Here is a 22,224-nt window from a genome sequence, read left to right on the forward strand (position 1 = left end):
AAAAACAATTAATCAACACGATAAAACCTTAATTAGGATTATTTTTTTTTATTAAAACTAAAAAAAAATATTAATAAGAAAAGGAAAGGTAATTAAAAACACAAACTTTAATTAAAACAACAAAACTAATTAGCTTTAAAAACTCTCAATTACCGGAATCAGGTTTCGTATATAATCATTAAAACCTAACCTAACCTAACCTAACCTAACCTAACCTAACCTAACCTAACCTAACCTACAGTAAGAGACAAAACTACTAGAATTACCATGAAAATAATCTGCGTGAAGAAAGAAAAAAAAAATATATTAAAAATTGTATAAATATTCTCTCTTTTTTTTCATCTGTTCCTTCCTCCCTTCCTTCCTTTCTTCCTCCCTTCCTTCCTTTCTTCTTCAGCCTCCTAAGAAAAATAAACCGTATAAACTACAATAAAGAATAAATGAGGCAAAAAACAAGAAAAATTGTAAAAAGGTGGAGATAAAAGAATTTGGGGAGTTTCAGAGATTCACACACACACACACACACACACACACACACACACACACACACACACACACACACACACACACACACACACACACACACACACACAAACACACACACACACACACACACACACACACACAGTATGAATAATTTATCTTTAAGGAACATTTGTCTATATCTGACTATGTATCAACCTGACTTTTTTATTGATTTTAATTTATTTTTTTTATTTTTTTTTTTGAGAAATATCGCAAAAAATAATTAATACGTAAATGTATGTAAATTGACCCCAAATGGAGTCTAGGTTAGGTTAGGTTAGGTTAGGTTAGGTTAGGTTAAGTTAGGTTAGGTTTAGGTTAGGTTAGGTTAGGTTAGGTTAGGTTAGGTTAGGTTATTTTAGGTTAGGTTAGGTTAGGTTAGGTTAGGTTAGGTTAAGTTAGGTTAGGTTTAGGTTAGGCTAGGTTAGGTAAGGTTAGGTTAGGTTAGGTTAGGTTAGGTAAGGCAGATTACGGTAACAATGATGGAGAATATATACCTGTTGGATATGTGTGGATGAGTGACGGTATACACGGTACCTACACCTTCTTAACACCTGCCACACCCATATACCTACACACTTCCCATATCTACACACCTCCCACATGTACACAACTCCCACATCTACACACCTCCCATATCTACACACCTCCCACATGTACACACCTCCCACTTGTACACACCTCCCACACCTACCCACCTTCCACATCTCCCACACATCTACACCTGTACACCTCCCGCAGCCTCGCATGCCGCAGCTCCGGGCCGGGAGAGTTAACAAGCTCTCGTGTGTCATTACCGCAGCTTGATTGCTAGGGTGTGCCGCAGCCAACGAGGGGCCCACAATCCCGCAGGCCAATCAACACCGCCGATCAAGCAACCAGCCGCAATCTTGTGGCAAAAGAGTTTGACATTTTGGCCTCTGTGTGTCCAGGGCGGCCGCATGCGACAAGAGCAGGGGGGGGGATGGGTGGGCATTACGTGTGTATAGAAAGGTCGCATGCGACGATGAGAGGGAGATCAGGTGGGTATCATGTACTGAAACAGCCAATGAAGCACCTACTGAAGCACCTACTGAAGCACCCACTGAAACACCCACTGAAACAACCACTGAAGCACCCAATGAAGAGCCTTCTGAAGCACCTACTGAAATAAAGTACCCACTGAAACACCCTCTGAAGCACCACCTCAAACACCCACTGAAGCACCTACTGAAAAACCCACCGTTCCCTAATGCATTTGTGGAGGACATACTCGTACAGAGAGAGAGGCCTCCCCCACCCAAATAATAATAATAATAATAATACTGTCGCTACACTGACCGATGGAGATAAAAGAAAGAAGAAATATATAAGTAAGTGAAGGAGAGAAGAAGAAAGAGAATTGGTGGGGAGGGGGAGGAAGCAAGGAAGAATGGGAAACGACCCCCTCCTCCTCCTCCTCCCCCTCCTCCTCCTCAACCCCCCTCCTCCTCCCCCCTCCTCCCGGCTTTGTGGTTTCTCCGCTTGACCCTCGACCTCACTAACATCCCCCTCCTCCCCTCTTCCCTCCCCTCCTCCTCACCCCTCTCCCCCTCCTCCTCCTCCCCCTCCAGCAGGATGTTGATCTGCTTGAGGATACTCGCACGAGCTTCCTGGAGGAGGAAAGGACGGGTCTTATGCTCTTACCATAAAAGATAGGCGCCACCCACAGGCAGGAGAACGCCAGGCGGTCTTGAGATTGCTCGTGCTGGCATTGGCGTTGTTTGTTGTGTGTGTGTGTGTGTGTGTGTGTGTGTGTGTGTGTGTGTGTGTGTGTGTGTGTGTGTGTGTGTGTGTGTGTGGTGTGTGTGTGTGTGTGTGTGTGTGTGTGTGTGTGTGTGTGTGAGTGTGTGTGTGTGTGTGTGTGAAGTGATCTTGTTTGTGTTGTGGTATTGTGTTCCTTTGTTGATGCTAGTTAACAGCCAATCAGACTATGGATGGATAGTTTACAAGCCAATTGGAGCTATGGACGGATGGTTGCAGCCGTCAGCTATGGATGGATAGTTAACAAGCCAATCAGACTATGGATGGATAGTTTACAAGCCAATTAGACTATGGACGGATAGTTTACAAGCCAATCAGCCTATGGATGGATAGTTTACAAGCCAATTAGACTATGGACGGATAGTTTACAAGCCACTGAGACTATAAATGAATAGTTTACAAGCCAATTAGCCTATGGATGGATAGTTTACAAGCGAATTAGACTATGGACGGATAGTTTACAAGCCACTGAGACTATAAATGAATAGTTTACAAGCCAATTAGCCTATGGATGGATAGTTTACAAGCCAATTAGACTATGGATGGATAGTTTACAAGCCAATCAGACTATAAATGGATAGTTTACAAGCCGATCAGACTATGGATGGATAGTCTACAAGCCACTCAGACTTTAGATGGATAGTTTACAAGCCAATCAGACTATAAATGGATAGTTTACAAGCCAATTAGCCTATGGACGGATACTTTACAAGCCAATCAGACTATAGATGGATAGTTTACAAGCCAATCAGATTATAGATGGATAGTGTACAAGCCAATTAGACTATGGACGGATAGTTTACAAGCCACTGAGACGACGCTAGGCTAGGTGAATAGTGGATAGTTTCACCCACCGAGACTAATCGACACACAGCTATCAACTTCTACAAACACTCACGGGTGAAGTTTTCTCTAAATGAACGAAACTAAATGGAATATCAACACGAATCAACACTCGAGGAATGAGGAGCCAAAGTGTTTCATATTTCTTCAATACTTTTTATTTTTGGAACTGATGATTAGGTTAGGTTAGGTTTCGTTTCGTTAGGTTAGGTTAAGTTAGGTTACTCTAGGTTAGGTTAAGTTTGGTTAGACTAGGTTTGATTAAATTAGGTTATGTTTTATTTGGTTAGGTTAGGTTAGCTTAAGGGTGATTAATCTTAAGGTAAAGTAAAGTGGAGGATAATCTTTAGTTAATCACATTTCACCACCACGATACAGCCTCACCCTCATTCCTGACGTATTAGTAATCCATTGCGGTATTTAAGTTGTCAGTTTTTTAAGTAAGAGTTAAATAATGTCTCAGGCGGCTGAACTCTTCTACCAGTATGTACAAGGTAATTAAAACCAGGTCATACTAGAGATGATTACGACAAGGGTTCCAGGTCCCCAGAGAGTCGTAAGTTGAATAAGATGACCTGAAGACTCGCTTTCCAAATTTATATAACTTGAAGATTAACCACCCAAATGCTGACCTAACCTAATGCTGACCTAACCTAGCCTAACCTAACCCTGATCTAACTTAACCTAACCTAATGCTAACCTAACTTAACCTAACCTAATGCTAACCTAACCTAACCTAACCCCCCAGGTAACGTTAGGTATGGTTATCCTCAGGTGCAATAAGCTAGGGGGAAGGGGATGGGTGTAAAATCTTCAGGTGATCTGCTAAATATTCTCCCAAGGGTATCAATGACGAGTATAAATTATGATAGAGTCTGTGCACAGTTTCAACGCCATTTTGACCGCCATGTTTCGCCTAAGGGAGCCATTTGCATGCATTATCACGTTTGCAGTTATTAGGGAAAAAACTTACCGCCCGAGCCCTTCACAATCCGTACCCAGATAAGGACTTGTTTATGTTTTGTCCTGAAGGGGAACTAAAACATATGGGTGGAATAGGGTACTAATGCTCTCTCTCTCTGGGTACATTAGCCAGCGGGTGTGTGTGTGTGTGTGAGAGAGAGAGAGAGAGAGAGAGAGAGAGAGAGAGACGCAGAATGACAAACTAAGAGAACTGTAGATAGAAGAGAGAGAGAGAGAGAGAGAGAGAGAGAGATGGGTGGTGGAGGTGGAGGGTTCAACGGCCTGGTAGTGACCATCTCGGCCACCTCGACCCAGCACAATAGCGTACGTCGCCACCCCCAGCCTCGCCCCCGGCCCCCCAGCCAGGCTCCTCACCCCCCCAGCCTCGCCCCCGGCCCCCCAGAATCACCTTAGCTCCCCCTCCCCCACCCAGCCCCCAGCCTCTCCCCCAATAACTGCCCTGCTTCGCCCCCGGCCCCCAGCCTCGCCCCGACCCCCCAGCCTCGTCCCCGATAACTGACCCATCCTATCTCCGTCCTGGGGCTACAGCGGATATTTCCCTAATGTGCCCCAGGGAGCCTTTGAGAATATCACCCTTGGTGCCTCTAATCATAGGATATATCCCTGAAGAGTGTGTTTACATACATACATACATACATACATACATACATACATACATACATACATACATACATTCTTTAAGAAACATAAGCCAGATATTGAATTTGTCAAGATGTCGTAATAGTTACATTGAATACCGAATTAGACCGAATGCCGAATTATTCAGTATATCGAATTAAAAGATTATTCACGGAGACTAAAATATCCAGAAGGTGAGACACATCCCAGAGGATATTGGCTCAGGACGCCCCAGGAGTTGTCAGGAGATGGATAGTGAGCTGGACGAGTCTTGGCCACCATAGGCCTTGCACACTCACTGGCCTTACTGTTAACTTAGTCCTGTGTTAACTTAAATCTAAATCATGTAAACTTTCAACCGTAACGCCCTCTAACCTAACCTAACCTAACCCCCTCCCCCTATCCTTTATCCTCCTCCCATCCCCTCATCCTCACCCCCAAACCCCAACCCACTATCCCCCCTTGTCCTTCCTAATTGTTGACCGGCAGTTTAGACGTCTCTCATTGTTACAGCCGAGTCTTTAATGAGATCAACTTTCAGGTGGTGTTGTTGTTTCTAAACCTATTGAGCTTTGTTAAGTTTGAGCCATAACAAGTTTCTCAATGCTTTTCTTATCTTTTTTTTTTCCTCTCGCTAAAAGGGGCAGTGTGTGTGTGTGTGTGTGTGTGTGTGTGTGTGTGTGTGTGTTTCATCTAAGGGCTTCATATTGACAGAATAATTCACTTTATTTCAGTTTTTACGTCTTAAAACTCGTATATCAAGATGGGGCGATTGTGGTAACGATGGTGTGATGATTCGTTATTTGTATTGTGAGTAACGATGATGACAGTGGCCACCTTCCTATTGAGTCGGCGAGCACACACAGACACACACACAGACCAATAGGTAAATGTGTTCTCCTCTCCCCCATCAATCACTCGCAGTGTTTTAACGTTACACTACAAGGTTGATGAACTCTGAGAACTTCTTTGTTTTTTATGATGAACCAGACAACGAGAGACTCGCCTCCAGCCGCCCCGACACTAAAAACTGCACCATGGAAATACACAATTGTCTATTTAATTGAAAATCCAGTAATTTAAGGCTGTTTTATTAATTCTCATCTGATTATCCTTACTAGAAAAGTCGCCGAACCTAACCTAACCTAACCTAACCTAACCAAACCTAACCAAACCTAACCTAACCTAACCTAACCTAACCAAACCTAACCTAACCTAACCTTACCTTACTTAACCTAACTAGAAAAGTCGCCGTCCGAGCAAAATTTAAATTAATACACTAAGCAAAATACATGAGAAAAAATATTTAGAAAAAAGGTGGGAGTCAATTTTAATATTAAGGTTATTCACGTCATGTCAACAACATATTCTTTACTTTGTTTCTGTCCTTCACTTTCACGACTGATGACTACTTCACTCTAGGGAGGTAACAACGGTCTCTTATAATACCGGTAATAAGTGTTTGTTTTCGTGTAATTACTGATCATTGTGTGTGTGTGTGTGTGTGTGTGTGTGTGTGTGTGTGTGTGTGTGTGTGTGTGTGTGTGTGTGTGTGTGTGTGTGTGTGTTAGAAAATTTACTCGATCACCATAGGATGGTTGTGGTGAAGACATCTCAGTTATGCCTGGTGCAGTAACTCATACAGGGTCATCCAAAATGAATAGATAAACATTTAAAATCTCGCCATTCTTTTTTCATGACCCTGTATTATGAGGTCAACACTCAATACAGAGATCGAGTCAGTGATAGAGACTCGAGAGTAATAGTGTCTCAGTCCTTTATATAGTGAAATGTTACAACAGCAGACAGCCATTGGTACCTGTAGTTCTCTCTCCCGCTCTACTAGTCATTAGGGGCGCCACTTGTTGCAGGCACGACGCTCCAGACTTGGTTGATCCCGTCAGTGACCAGCCTCCACCCTAACCTCCATACACGGTACTTTCTGCATTATATAATCCTTGTAGAGAACGTCCCTGCTCTACCAGACGGTGAGTAGCGGAAAGCAGGAACGGTTATAACACGAGAGAAAAAGAAGAGATTTACTTTTGCATTCACCCATACTGTACCTCGGGGTAAGTTTTCCACGTAAAAGTTGACCACAGATTGGTTTTTGACAAGGCCAGCCCACCATCATTACTAAAGGCTGGGGGAAAAAAGTACGTATATCTTCGTTACGTACTTATTTGGGGCAAACGACCAGTTTTTTGTTGTGTTTGGGTATTAGAATCCCCGCAGAAAACAAAAAGCTGCCGCGGGCCAGGTTGAGCACCTTGAGGGACTCCACACTGCGCCCTCCGACACTCTTAATAAACTACGTATTTCGCCGGCAATACCCCGCTTGGCTGACCTCGAAACCGCTCTCTGAATTCCACTGTACAAATTGTCCCTTGTCAAGTTAAGTGTTTGCCGTTTAGATGTTTTTAGTGTAAAACTACCAACATTATTTTGTGCAGTTAAAATTCCAAGTCCGTTCCGGAGATCAGATGAGGCCGACAGTACTCTCCGGCTTCAGTGTTTACAGTAAGGAGACCAAAAAGCGAAAGTGGCTTGATCTTAAGCAGCGTCGTGTGAAGACAGACATTAATCCACTTTTATACTGCAGAAAGGTTTAGTTAAGCCAGACGAGGCCTGTCAGTGCTCCAGCCTACCTCCCACTTCACCACACACACACAACACACTCCCGGCACAAACAGGTTCTAGCTCAACTCGTTATAACTCGTGGCAGTAGACCAGACCGCTCACCTCCGCGGAAGCCAACAGCATTTAAAAGAGTGATCAGATGATGCTCCAAACTTCATTCATGGTATGTGTGAGTTGTATATATCATGAATGAAGGTGTGCGTGTGTGTGTGAGTATGTGTATATATGTGTGCGTGTGTGTGTGTGTGTGTATGTACGTATATGTGTGTGTGTAGCTGTGGTTTTATTACTGTGATGGTGGTTGGCCTTCCCTCACCTCCCCCACCACCCCGGGAATATTTCTCAAGGATGTACTGCATCCGGTGATCTTTCTCGCACTCCTACCTCACTCTGCGGGCCGTGGAGGAGGAGGAGGGAGGTAAGAGGAGGTGGGAGGGGAGAGAGAAGGTGACAAGTAACTGTAAGTGAGAGAGAGAGAGAGAGAGAGAGAGAGAGAGAGAGAGAGAGAGAGAGATATTAGCGGAAAACACGAGAACTTATGTATTTTGAACTAAAGTCTCTCTCTTTCTTATGTACCAGTATGTCTTATAACCACCGCTGTACCTCCCACCATCCACCACTGTACCTCCCACCATCCACCACTGTACCTCCCACCATCCACCACTGTACCTCCCACCATCCACCGCTGTACCTCCCACCATCCACCGCTGTACCTCCCACCATCCCACCACTGCACCTCCCACCATCACCACTGTACCTCCCACCATCCACACTGTACCTCCCACCATCCACCCTGTACCTCCCACCATCCACACCTCCCACCATCCACCACTGTACCTCCCACCATCACCGCTGCTCATCCACCATCACCTCACCATCCACGCTGTACCTCCCACCATCCCTGTACCTCCCACCATCCCACTGTACCTCCCACCATCCACCGCTGCTGTACCTCCCACCATCCACCCTGTACCCCACCTCCACCACTGGCCTCCCACCATCCACCTGTACCTCCCACCATCCACTGTACCTACCCCACCATCCACTGTACCTCCCACCATCCACCACTGTACCTCCCACCATCCCCACTGTACCCCACCATCCACCACTGTACCTCCCACCATCCACCACTGTACCTCCCACCATCCACCACTGCCTCCCACCATCCACCCTGCACCTCCCACCATCCACCACTGTACCTACCTCCCCCATCCACCACTGTACTCCCACCATCCACCGCTGTACCTCCACCATCCCACCACTGTACCTCCCACCATCCACCCTGTATCTCCCACCATCCACCACTGTCATCCCTGCCTCCCACCATCCACCACTGTACCTCCCACCATCCACCGCTGCACCTCCCACCATCCACCACTGTACCTCCCACCATCCACCACTGTTCTCCCCCACCACCTTACCTCCACCACCACCTAGTCACCTCCCACCATCCACCACTCCCACCTACCCCACCATCCACCTGTACCTCCCACCATCCACCGCTGCACCCCACCATCCACCCCTGTACCCACCATCCACCACTGTACCTCCCACCATCCACCCACTGTACCTCCCCACCACCACCTCCCCTTGTACCTCCCACCATCCACCGCTGTACCTCCCACCATCACCGCTGCCACCGCTGTACCTCCCCACCATCCACATGTACCTCCCACCATCCACCACTGTACCTCCCCCATACCTCCCACCATCCACCACTGTACCCCACCATCCACCACCTGTACCTCCCACCATCCACCACTGTACCTCCCACCATCCCACCACTGTACCTCCCCCCCACCACTGTACCTCCCACACCATGCTGTACCTCCCACCATCCACCCTGCACCTCCACCATCCACCATTGTACCTCCCACCATCCCACCACTGCACCTCCCACCATCCACCCTGCATCCCACCACTGTACCTCCCCACCTCCCCCATCCCATCCACCACTGTACCTCCCACCATCCACCGCTGTACCTCCCACCATCCACCACTGTACCTCCCACCATCCACCACTGTACCCTCCCACCATCCACCACTGTACCTCCCACCATCCACCACTATTGTACCTCCCCACCATCTCACCACATCACCACTGTCCATCCCACCATACTGCTGCCTCCCCATCCACCACTGTCCTCCCCACCATCACCACCATCACCACTGGCCTCCCACCATCCACCACTGTACCTCCCACCATCCACCACTGCACCTCCTCCCCCCATCCACCACTGCAGGCCTCCCACCATCCACCACTGTACCTCCCACCATCCACCGCTGTACCTCCCACCATCCACCTCCTACCATCCACCATCCCCCACCATCCACCACTGTACCTCCCACCATCCATGCCTGCTCCCACCATCCACCGCTGTACACTCCCCACCATCCACACTGTGTACCTCCCACCATCCACCATTGTACCTCCCATCACCACTGTACCTCCCACCATCCACCACTATACCTCCCACCATCCACCGCTGTACCACCATGTGTACCTCCCACCATCCACCACTGTACCTCCCCACCTGTACCACCACCTGCCTCCACCATCCACCACTGTGCCATCCACCACTGCCTCCCCACCATCCACCACTGTGCCCCCACCATCCACTGTCCATCCTGTACCCACCTCCCACCATCCACCACTGTACCTCCCACCATCCACCGCTGTACCTCCCACCATCCACCACTGTACCTCCCGCCGTTCAGCCAGTGAAAGGTAATTAGAACGAGCGAGCATTAGGAAATTAGATGTACACCAGACAACCTCAGAGGTAATGAGAGATGAACTGGAGTCTAATCTTTATTCAGGTGTTTAAGCTGTCAATTACGATTAGAGTTTGGAACATCATTATGGTGTGTGTGTGTGTGTGTGCCACCGCTGTACCTCCCACCATCCACCACTGTACCTCCCACCATCCACCGCTGTACCTCCCACCATCCACCGCTGTACCTCCCACCATCCACCGTGTACCTCCCGCCGTTCAGCCAGTGAAAGGTAATTAGAACGAGCGAGCATTAGGAAATTAGATGTACACCAGACAACCTCAGAGGTAATGAGAGATGAACTGAAGTCTAATCTTTATTCAGGTGTTTAAGCTGTCAATTACGATTAGAGTTTGGAACATCATTATGGTGTGTGTGTGTGTGTGTGTGTGTGTGTGTGTGTGTGTGTGTGTGTGTGTGTGCTCTACTATCCTTGTTTCCATTTTGTTTTATCATTCTCTTTTTTTCTTTTTTTTTCTTTTCTTTTTTTATTCATGCAACGCTGCGGATTGTTGTCTAGCCGGTTTTGTCAAGATTCCATCAAGTGTCGGTTTGTTCTCTTAGGGCCCGAGCGAACCACACGGCAAATTGCATTATCCTACTAAACAAGTCCTGTAATACGATCCTCAAATATTGTCGTCGTAAAGAAAGGTGTACGACTCAGTGTGGTTGGAGTACGTTAGTAATCAGGGACGGTGTACGATCCACTTGTCTAAACCGGTCTCGTAACCCTTGCCTACCTACCCCTATCTCCCTCCTACCTAGCCTCCCTCCCTTCCCCCTTCCCTCCCTCCCTGCCATCCACCCCCCCACAACACGTCCTCCTTCCCCATCTTCCCCCCACATCATGCCGCTCCCCCTCCCCCTCTCTCCCTCCCTCCCCCATGCCTCACGGGTCAGCTAGGGGGCAATATGTGAGGTAGGTGTGTGTGTGTGTGTGTTGGGGGGAGGGTAGGTGGTGGGTTGAAAGGTGGGGGAAGAAGATGAGATGGTGGTGGGGAGGTAGGAGGTGAAAGATGGGGGGTGGGGTGATGGGAGGTGGAGTGGTGGTAAGTGGATAGAAGGGGGATAAAATGCGGTTGGGTGGGAGAGAGATAGGGTGCTTGGGGAGGGGGAAGGAGAACTAAGGTGGAGATGTGAAGTGATAAGGATAGGGGGAGTTAAAATCACATGTTACATACCCCAGATATGGTAACCTCTCTTTCCCTCTCTCCCTTCCTCCCCTCTCCCCTGCTCCCCTTCTCCCCTCTCCCTTCTCCCCGTTACACTTCCCCACTCAGAAAATTATTACATTTCCTCCAAGTATTCAACACAACAGCGACGATATTTTTCACCTCGCCATAATACACAAGGTGCGGGGCGTCGGCTGTTCAATATTTAGCTTCTGTAACCAAACACCAACAACACGGCCCCCGGGTACAGAATGTCTTGTACTCGAGCGGCCGGTATCCCGGGCGATTTCAGGGGAGTGCAGGTGTTGGAGATTCTAGCGCTGAGAGTACAGGTGTTGGATATTCTAGCGGTGAGAGTACAGGTGTTGGATATTCTAGCGGTGAGAGTACAGGTGTTGGAGGTTCTAGCAGTGAGAGTACAGGTGTTGGAGGTTCTAGCTGTGAGAGTACAGGTGTTGGAGGTTCTAGCTGTGAGAGTACAGGTGTTGGAGATTCTAGCGGTGAGAGTACAGGTGTTGGAGGTTCTAGCAGTGAGAGTACAGGTGTTGGAGGTTCTAGCTGTGAGAGTACAGGTGTTGGAGGTTCTAGCTGTGAGAGTACAGGTGTTGGAGGTTCTAGCAGTGAGAGTACTACCTGTGAGAGTACAGGTGTTGGAGGTTCTAGCTGTGAGAGTACAGGTGTTGGAGATTCTAGTGAGAGTACAGGTGTTGGAGGTTCTAGCAGTGAAAGTACAGGTATTGGAGGTTCTAGCAGTGAGAGTACAGGTGTTGGAGGTTCTAGCAGTGAGAGTACAGGTGTTGGAGATTCTAGCGACAGGTGTTGGAGGTGAGAGTACAGGTGTTGGAGATTCTAGCGGTGAGAGTACAGGTGTTGGAGGTTCTAGCAGTGAGAGTACAGGTGTTGGAGGTTCTAGCTGTGAGAGTACAGGTGTTGGAGGTTCTAGCTGTGAGAGTACAGGTATTGAGAGAACAGGTGATGGAAGTTTAGGTTCTTGTGAGTACAGGGGATGATACAAATGTGTGTTGGTGCCACAGGTGCTCTGTTAATACCCTCATAAAAAGTAAGTGTTTATACCTGACAGGTGCTCAGACAACAGGTCCTCAGGAAACGGGTATTAATACAACAGGTGCTGACACAACAGGTTCTGGTACAACAGGTGCTCACACAACAGGTGTTAATACAACAGATGCTTACACAACAGGTTTCTGGTACAACAGGTGCTCACAACAGAAACCGATACCACAGGTGTTCACACAACAGGTGCACTCACAACAAGTGTAGGAAATTTAACCAATCATGTTAACTTTCGCTTCAGGTCGTATCCCCTTCACTTATTGTCTCAACTAAACCAACCTTACACAAAAAAAAATCCCACATTACATTATCTTAATCAATTATTTGATCTAGATCCTCACAACACTTTCTCACGGTATCTTTTTTCATCTTCCTCTGCCATCACATCTGGTCATGGTAGAGTCTTTGTTCATTTACGTCGCCATTTTAAATTTATCTGTGTCGTAGCCTCAATGGGCCAGATGAATAGACTGTCACTTATTCCTCTGGTTATGGTCAGGTTAGGTTAGGTTAGGTTAGGTTAGGTTAGGTTAGGTTAGGTTAGGTTAGGTTAGGTTAGGTTAGGTTAGAGTCTTTTTACCCATTAACGAACACCTTTTTATCTTGTTTTATATCGTAGTTCCAAAGGAGTAGTTAGATGGGTTATTACGTCAGCAGGTAAGAGGAAATTCTGACTTACGGTTTTCAGGGAATTGGTCACCTGAGGCGTTAATTACTGTCTGTCTTTAATGCTGCTGGGCTTAACCGTCTCTTTCGGGAGGTGAGGTGCGAGGAGACAGGTGAGGAGAGAGGACGAATGAGACAGGTAAGGAGAGAGGATGGAGGAGACAGGTGAGGAGGGAGGAGAGAGGAGATAGGTGACGTGGGGGAGGGACAAGTGAGGGAGAGGATGGAGGAGACAGGTGAGGAGGGAGGAGACTGGTGAAGAGAGAGGAGACAGAAGAGGAGATAAGTGAAGAGACAGGTGAGGAGAGGGGAGACAAGTGAGGTGAGAGGAAAGGTAAGAGATTGAGAAGAGAGAAGTAAAAGATCAGCGAATGAGATAAATAAGAAGATAAAGGAAAGAGAGGAATGAGATGAGAGGAGAGAGAGATGAGAAGTGAGAGACAAGAGAAGAGGGAGAGATGGCGGGTTTCTCACTGAGGTCATGCTAGGTCAGGTGCTGCTGCTTCCCCTGTTCTCCTTCACCTGTATGCTGGGGGGGGGGGGGGGACGGGTCTGCTGGAGGAGGAAGGAGAGGGGAAGAGGGAAGGGAAAGGGAAGAGGGAAGGGAAGTAGGCTATTAGAAATTGAGGAGGAGAAGAGAGGGTCTGGTGGGAGAGGAGGAAGAGAGAGACCTACCAGGAGAGGAAGAGAGGATACGTGAGGGTCCTGGTGAGGGAGAGATGACAGGTGAGAGGAGTGGAGGAGGGAGGGAAGAGCGGAGGGAGTAGTGTGACGGGAGGAAGGGAGAGGTGAGGAGGGAGGAGACCGAACAGTGTACGTACATGTGTGTGTGTGTGTGTGTGTAATAATAATAATAATAATAATAATAATTAACGGTTTATTGAAAGAGCTTGGCAGCCAGAAGGCTGAAAATATACAGTTACATATTTGGGGAATGGGTTACGAATTACAAATAATATACAAGTGACATAAGTGGGGATTCAAAATACAGTGTGACAGTGTAGGGAGCAGTGTTTACTGGGAGTGAATACACTGATTTATTACATGTTATTGATAATTTTTACAATGGTTGGGACTGGGCTGTTCTTATAGCGATCAGTTCGTGCACGTGTGTGTGTGTGTGTGTGTGTGTGCTTCTTCCTGGTGGGTCAGTTCACAGGCAGTGAGTCACAGAGAGAAACTATGAGCAGTGATTGGAGAACATACACGGGGAGGTCACCGCTGATTGGTCAAGTTTTCACAAGATCAATGAAAAAAAAAATGCTCCTAATTGGTGGAATTCTTCGGTGAGGAAGTTCTTATAAAAACCGTCATCCATTAGATACGATGTCAGTATATGTCATGAGTCAGAAAACGTTGACCATTAGAAAACGTCTCTTTAAAAGAACATTAGTTTGGCTGATGTGGGCGTGGGAAATATTCTCTCTCTCTCTCTCTCTCTCTCTCTCTCTCTCTCTCTCTCTCTCTGTCGTGGTCGTGAGAGGCCACCCTCATTACACTACACTTGAGTATACAAACACACACGAAAGGTAAGTCATGTCCATTCCATTACCTCACGTCCGTAAAACGCGGAAATTACTCGGCCTTCACTTCTGCCTAATTAAAACACTGTCACAAAACCCATTACGATAAATGTGCTCCGCGGTTTATTTCGTGTCCGTGGTGTCGGTTTATTTGTTATTTTTATTTTTATTTTATTTTATCCGTTTACAGAACTAAACCCTACAGATACATTGAGGGTTTTACCGTTGGACTGCTCTCTCTCTCTCTCTCTCTCTCTCTCTCTCTCTCTCTCTCTCTGTGTTAGAAATAGAGAGTGTGTGTGTGATTTTTACAATTCGCTTAGCAGTTAATTGAAGGGTCGTGTTATGATGCACTGCGCAGACAAGCCTCGAGCGATGTTTATGATACTAGGAAGCACACACACACACACACACACACACACACACACACACACACACACACACACACACACACACACACATACACACACACACACACACACACACACATACACACACACACTAAGTGAATATCATAAACCTGGTCCTCATTCGCTTCGCCCCATGCACCATTAATGAGAGTGTGTGTGTGTGTGTGTGTGTGTGTGTGTGTGTGTGTGTGTGTGTGTGTGCGTGTGTGATTGGTAGTGAGTGAGTGAGTACTACATACACGTTGGCTTATCGTACAAGTCCAATTAGTACACCGACATTAAAAGCAAAATTGAGCTGGAGATGTACCTGTAGTTTTCTCTTTACCTGTGTGTGTATACCTGACGTCAGGGCCATATTGGGTTTATAGTAGTAATAATAACAATATACATAGATTAATAATAGTAATAACAGTGATAATAATAATAGTGTTGATAGTAATGATGTTAATAGTGATAAGTAATTAGATATATACTTTTGAATGTGAATTAGTTACGAAAATTGGCGTGCGTGTTTTCTAGAGTATACTGTGCCGTGACTTGGCACCTCCAGCGCACGAATCAATTTGCCCCCCCGATGCTGCCTCAGGTATAAAGTAACACACACACACACACACACACACACACACACACACACACACACACACACACACACACACACACACACACACACACACTCTCTCTCTCTCTCTCTCTCTCTCTCTCTCTCAACCATATCTACTCACTAAATCCTTGTCAGTATTAACCTGTTTTTTTTAAAGGGGTGAGTGCGTGAGATTTTCCCCTCACTTGTAGCATAATATATCCACCTGCCTCACCTGTGTGTGACGTCAGAAGTGCATCATCATAGACTCTGTTGAGCCTTCAGTGAGTGAGTGTGATCGCTGGGAGAATGAGGGCTCTTGTAAAGCACTTTATTACTCGTGATGTCTTATACACACTTACAATATAGCCTAGAAAGACTTACATAGTAACACACACACACTTATGATAACACACACACATATAGCTATACACACTTACGATATCTTACACACATAGCTATACACACTTACGATATCTTACACACATAGTTATACACACTTACGATATCTTACACACATAGTTATACACACTCAAATCATCTCCCTTACCGCTGGCCATGGAGTCTGAGTAGAAATTAGTCGCCATTATTCTCACCACAACTAACGACCGTCAAGTATCTCAGTAAATTAAATAGAGAAAATATCACTTTATCTTTTGTTTATATATAAATATATACGATGGGTTTTAAAGTGTAACAAAGGCATTTAAGGAAAAATACAGATAAAAGAATTAATTTGTTTCTCCCGGCCAGCGACCGCCACCACCTCCACCAGCCGTCATCCTCTCACCATTTAACAAACAAATACCTCACACCTTGTTTACAATACACAAAGTAAAAAAAAAATATATATATATATATATATATAATGAAAATTCAACGTTTCCTTCATACAATAGTTATTTACAACGGTTAAACAACGGCGCGGGGTAAAAAAATTAAAAAATAAGGGGTATTTAATGTCAGAAAACACGCGTTGTTTTTACATTTCCGCGTCAGAAAAGTTTCGTTAATGAAGGAGAAACGACCACACTCATTCTTATAGTTTTTACCAGCAAAATATATTAACATCATTATGCAGTAAATGTGATAAACAGAAAAAAAGGTTTTATCGCTTAAACTAATTAAAACTTTATTTATTTTTATTTTTTTATTTTTTATATACGAAATGCATTATGTTGGTATGATAACGACAACACGAGATGAAAATAAAGTAAGTAATATTTTTTATCATTTAGTATCATTTATTTTCATTTATTATTGTTATTACATACATTTCTCATCGTACTGTAACTAAAACAGAACTCAAGAGAAACACAGACGAGAATAATATGATAAAGTAAGGAATTAAACAGACCTTAAGTAACGGGAAATATTATAACGAAGGAAAATTAGATAAATAAAATGATTTAGCGGAGTGATAATAATTTAGTGAGATAATTTTTTTTTCCTTTTTTTTTCGTGTACGAAGGAAGAGATAATGTGTGAAAGATGAATGAAAAGAATAATACATACATACATACATACACACATATATACATACAAACACATAAACACATACAGTACACTAGCAAACAAAACATAAAGGCAACTGTTATAAAAGGCAAAAGAGGAAAAACGAACAAGCGACAGTAATAGGAGTGGGTATGAGAGGTGAATAAAAAAATAAAAAATAAAAAAAATTGAAGAGTTTAATATATTCGAGTATAATAGAGAGATGTGTGTGTGTGTGTGTGTGTGTGTGTGTGTGTGTGATTCCTTTAACTGGTATGAAGAATCGATTATACTGTTTCCCTTTCTCTCCTCCTCCTCTCCTCCCCCGCCACCCCCCATCTGCTCATTCTTCTCCCACCACTCACACCACTTCCATCTTACCACCTCCCCACCACCACCACCACCTCACCTCCCTCACCGCCCTGCCCGCCCAGCTAATTTACAACATCCGCTACCAGGGGCAGACACTAGCACGAGATACCTTATAATAAACACGTCGAGCCCAACACTCAGGTGTGTGGTGACGCGTGCCGCCCCTCCCCACTCTGACCCCTCCTCCCTCCCTACCTCTCCTCCTTCCCCACCCCTCCTCCTCCTCCTTTCCCATCACCCCCCCCCCCTTCTCACCCCTTTACTCCCTTCCCTCCCCTCATCCCCATCCCCACCCCTTTAACCCCTCATCCCCTCATCCCCATCCCCTCCTCACCCCTTTAACCCCTCATCCCCCTACCCTCCCCTCACTCCCCTACCCCCCCCTTCCCACACCTGCCATACTTAAACAATCGTACCCTAGTTTTCCTCCCTCACCTAAAGCATCGGGTTGCGGTGTGGTCTCAGTTCAATTTGGATATCATATTTTTGTTAACTTTATTTGTTCATGTCATTCATTAAATGTGTTGTATGTGTTGTTATATATTTCACTCTGTTTATGTTGGACTGACTCGTGTATCAAGTTCCCCCCACTTTTTTTTCGTAGCCTGGATATGTGAGAACTCGTTTAATATTAGTTAAGTAAAACAGTGACGCATATATGGCGGCCATAATGAGGTTGAAATTGCACTGAGGCGCTCCTGTAACTTTGTTTCTGTCAGGGGGAAAACAGAGAGGAATGTGTGAAACTGTGGTGTGGTGGTGTGGTGTGGTGTGTGGCGTGGTGTGTGGTAGTGTAGAGGTGTGGTAGTGTGGTAGTGCAGTGTAGTTATGTTGTGTGGTGTGGTGTGGTGTCGTGTGGTGGTGTCGCTGAGAGACCCACAACACAGGGCCTCAGGAGAGCTGGTGGCTGGCGGCGTCTCACCACCACAATCATTGATCTTAATGACGGGATGTACCTTATCCGGAATAGCCAGTTAATCCCCCTAATAATGAATTCAAACGATGCGATTACAGATGTTGCGAGGTGAGAGAGATGTAAAAAACCGCAGGAGCTATTACTGAGAGCGGGTGTTGGGCGTGTGGCCGCGGGTGGGGCTGGCTGGCACACGCCCGCGTAATGTCCAGCATCCGGTCGCTCCGTGGTGGGGTGAGGACCTTGACCCTGCTCAACGACCAGATAATTACGGCTCTACCGGCCCACCGCTCCTCCTGATGGATCGTTAGCGCGTGGAGCTTCACTAACAAGGCAATCATCCAATTAACACGTCCTCAATCACGGTCATCGTTAGAAAGCCTGGCACACAAAGAGGTTGTTAGGGAGTAATGACGTGTGGCTGTTGACAACTTCTACAAGTATACAAACGAGAGATCATATAAATTTCCTCTCTAGATAAACAAGGAAGCTTATTAACTACCTACTCAGGTCCTAATCGGGTAAACAATGCGACCTGTTTAGAGTTGATCAGATTAATTAGACGAAGACACCTCAGGCGGGTGTAAATGTGGTAATGTGGTCTCTCTAACCACAGTAACTGGTGGAGAACCCCTCCCCCCCCCCCACACACACGTATAAATTTCACGTGAGACACATTCACACGTCCGCCTGACTCACTTTAATTGTCGTTTACTGTTCCTTCAGAGGAATACCAACTCAACGAGATAATGACTTAACCACTGAATGAAGTGGGGGATTCCCCCTCACACCATCCTAAGACCTTCTCCCCATCTTGCACCCCCCCCCCCGTCCTCATCCTCCATCCTACCTGAGAGCACAGCTTTCATTTCATTTTACGCCCCCCATTCTCTATCCTACCTCATGAGCCGGAAGGGAGAGACTGGAAGGAGAGGGAGAAGGGAAAAAAGAAAAGAAAGAGGTGAAGGATTGGAAGGAAAGAAGAAAGGTGGGTAAGAAAGAGGAGGAAGATGGGAGAGAATGAGTCAGAAGGGGTCGAACGAGGAGGAGGAGGAGGAGGAGGAGGAGGAGGACCTGGGCGGGTTTATCGGATGCCAGCTGTTGTGTGTTCTCCACGTGGACTCCGTCAGTGTGAATCTTCATAATGTAACACCCAGAAGCCACCTGACCCACCCAATTAACCAAGCAGCCTGGTCTATCAGATAACAGTTAAGGGAAGCTACGAGGCCAGTAAGTAGTTTTAACAATTACTGCGACCGCCTGTGACCTGAGGGCTCTTACAAATGGCATGGTGAGAGAGAGAGCGAGCGTGGCAAAGATGAATGGCTTCCGGTCCTCCGCCACACAGATTCGAATGCCATATTGGGGTGACGAAGAGCGGGTTTTATGTGGGATTTAAACGGCACGGAATGTTCAACAAGTGCGATGACTTAATGGGATGTTTTGGTGACCTTCCCACCCTTCACCTCCCCTTAATATCTCAATCCTCGTACTAAAGAGCGCGCGCGCGCGCGTGTGTGTGTGTGTGTGTGTGTGTGTGTGTGTGTGTGTGTGTGTGTGTGTGTGTGTGTGTGTGTGCGTGTGTGTGTGTTGGGGAATGTTTTGATAGTGATACTAGTTCATTATGAGGTGACTATGTATGAAATGAGGTACTCACACACACACACACACACACACACACACACACGTACACACGGATCCAGAGCTGTCTCACCTACCAGTTTTTCCCAGCCTTCACTAGTTCACCTAGAAATGTATCATAAAAAGCTCAACAAGGAGACTCGCATTCCAAGTGTCCATTTATTCTCCTGGTCCAGCGCCCGGGTCCCGTGTCTTATGAGACTGCGTCGTTCTGGTGCTTCGTGAGCTCGACCGGTACTTTTGGAGTTCGAGCCGTGATTCGTGGGCTCGATTGGTAGTTTGTGGGTTCGATTAGTGGTTCATGGATTTGGTTAGTGATTCGTGGGTTCGACTGCTGGTTCATGGGTTTCTTTGGCGGTTCATGGGTTTGGTTGGTGGTGCATGGGTTCGATTGATAGTTCGTTGATTCGATTGGTGCTTTGTGGATCGGCTGGTCTGCCTCTTGTGGTGTTAAGACCTTATAGGTTTCTTGCGGTTCGTTGATTCGCATTCGTGGTTTTAGTTCGGAGTTTATCACCCTCTTGCGGTTTCCAAGTTCATTTTGATGGTTTCGAATGAGTCTGCTTCATTCCAGAGGTTCGCGGTTAAGGAGGTTCACTTTTGTGGTTTTGCTGTCACTTAATAAATTCTTTGTATGTGAGTCTGATTGTTTGGAGATGGAAGGTTTAAAGGTTTAAGTTTCGAAAGGTCTTAAAGGTTCACTCTCTAAGTTTGGGGGGATTTAAAGGTTTTTTCAGGGTATGTCGGTTCATTTGGAGGGTTCTTGTGGCTTGAGGATTCATAAGGTTCAATTTGGTGATTTGGAATGATGATTGGCGAGGAGAGAGGAGAGCTTGATTCATCTTACACACTCGCTGAGAGAGAGAGAGAGAGAGAGAGAGAGAGAGAGAGAGAGAGAGAGAGAGAGAGAGAGTCTCTTTTCAGTTTTGTGTGAGACAATATGACACAACGGACGAAGGATTTTGACAACCCTACCGAGACAACAGGAGTAGCAGTGTTCATTTGGAAATTCATCGGACCCCTTACTCACTCAAGATACTTTTGGGAACGAGTGTGCGTCCATTAATCTCTCTCTCTCTCTCTCTCTCTCTCTCTCTCTCTCTCTCTCTCTCTCTCTGCTTAAACAGGTACAAAACTACCTCTCAGGTGTTCACATACCGTTAACTTGTAATACAGGTTTGTAAAGGTAAAGCACCACTAGTATTTATTCACCGTGTTTCTCTGTTACTCTGCCCTGTACTGCTGTTAACGGGTGACTTGGTATTAACATATTACTCGAGGCTTTACTGTTAACGGTAAGGTTACGCTCGGTGCATCTCTTTTATTGGTCGATTATTGTGTTTGTGACATAAGTAACGCATTTGTCACGGTAACGTATATGTGTTATTAGTTGACGTATGTAAACTTCCAGTAACACTTCACTTCTAATTCCCCTCGTGTAGCACTAAGTAACACATCTGTAACAGTAGCTCTCGTGTAGCGTTCAGAAATACTAACGGAAAGTTGGTTACAGAATAATAAAGGTAACATGTGACTGACATTTTGAACACATATGTAACATTAAGTAACATACGTGTGATATTTAGTAACTTAAGAAATCATTTGTGTGACAGTAATTAGACGACGTAACACATATAAGACAGGTGTAACACATAGTAAGATAGGTGTAACACATAGTAATACAGGTGTAACACATAGTAATACAGGTGTAACACTCAGTAGTAACACTCACCTGCTGGACGCCTTGGAGACGAGCTTCTCCACCTGCATCGTGGTGGTAAGCACCCTGTAAGAGTAAGAGGTAACGTTAGTGATGGTGGTAGTGATGGTGATAGTGGTGGTGGTAGTGGTGATGGTATTAATGGTAGAAGTAGTGGTAGTAGCAGCAGTAGTAGTAGTATCACGAAATATGATAAATAATTAATGTTTGTTCTCTGTTGTAAGTTATTCCACTCGACTAATCTCTCTCTCTCTCTCTCTCTCTCTCTCTCTCTCTCTCTCTCTCTCTCTCATACTGCTAGTTTTAGTCATCTCCGGAATTTAAGTGGAATTGAAACTCACCTGTGTGTGTGTGAGGGGGCGAGAACCCTGTCACCTAAACATCAGCTAATTGGCCCAAAACTTTGCAACTTTAATGAGAGTCGTGAATGAGAGGGTTACTACTGCCTATACCTTACCTATCTCACCTCCTACAGTGCCCCTTTCCCTACTC

The 22,224-nt window shown here is 45.9% G+C and overlaps 1 long non-coding RNA gene across 1 annotated transcript in view; it reads right to left on the reverse strand.

The window, feature by feature from the left end:
• Positions 1-21,812, reverse strand: part of LOC121856490 — a 56,235-nt gene extending 34,423 nt beyond the window's left edge. The window contains exon 1 of the long non-coding RNA XR_006086989.1: positions 21,745-21,812. This is a non-coding gene — a long non-coding RNA (uncharacterized LOC121856490). The remainder of the gene's footprint in view (positions 1-21,744) is intronic.
• Positions 21,813-22,224: the final 412 nt, after the last annotated feature.

This window comes from Homarus americanus, unplaced genomic scaffold, assembly GCF_018991925.1.
Source record: "Homarus americanus isolate GMGI-L3 unplaced genomic scaffold, GMGI_Hamer_2.0 scaffold45038, whole genome shotgun sequence".
Taxonomy (NCBI): Eukaryota; Metazoa; Arthropoda; class Malacostraca; order Decapoda; family Nephropidae; genus Homarus; species Homarus americanus.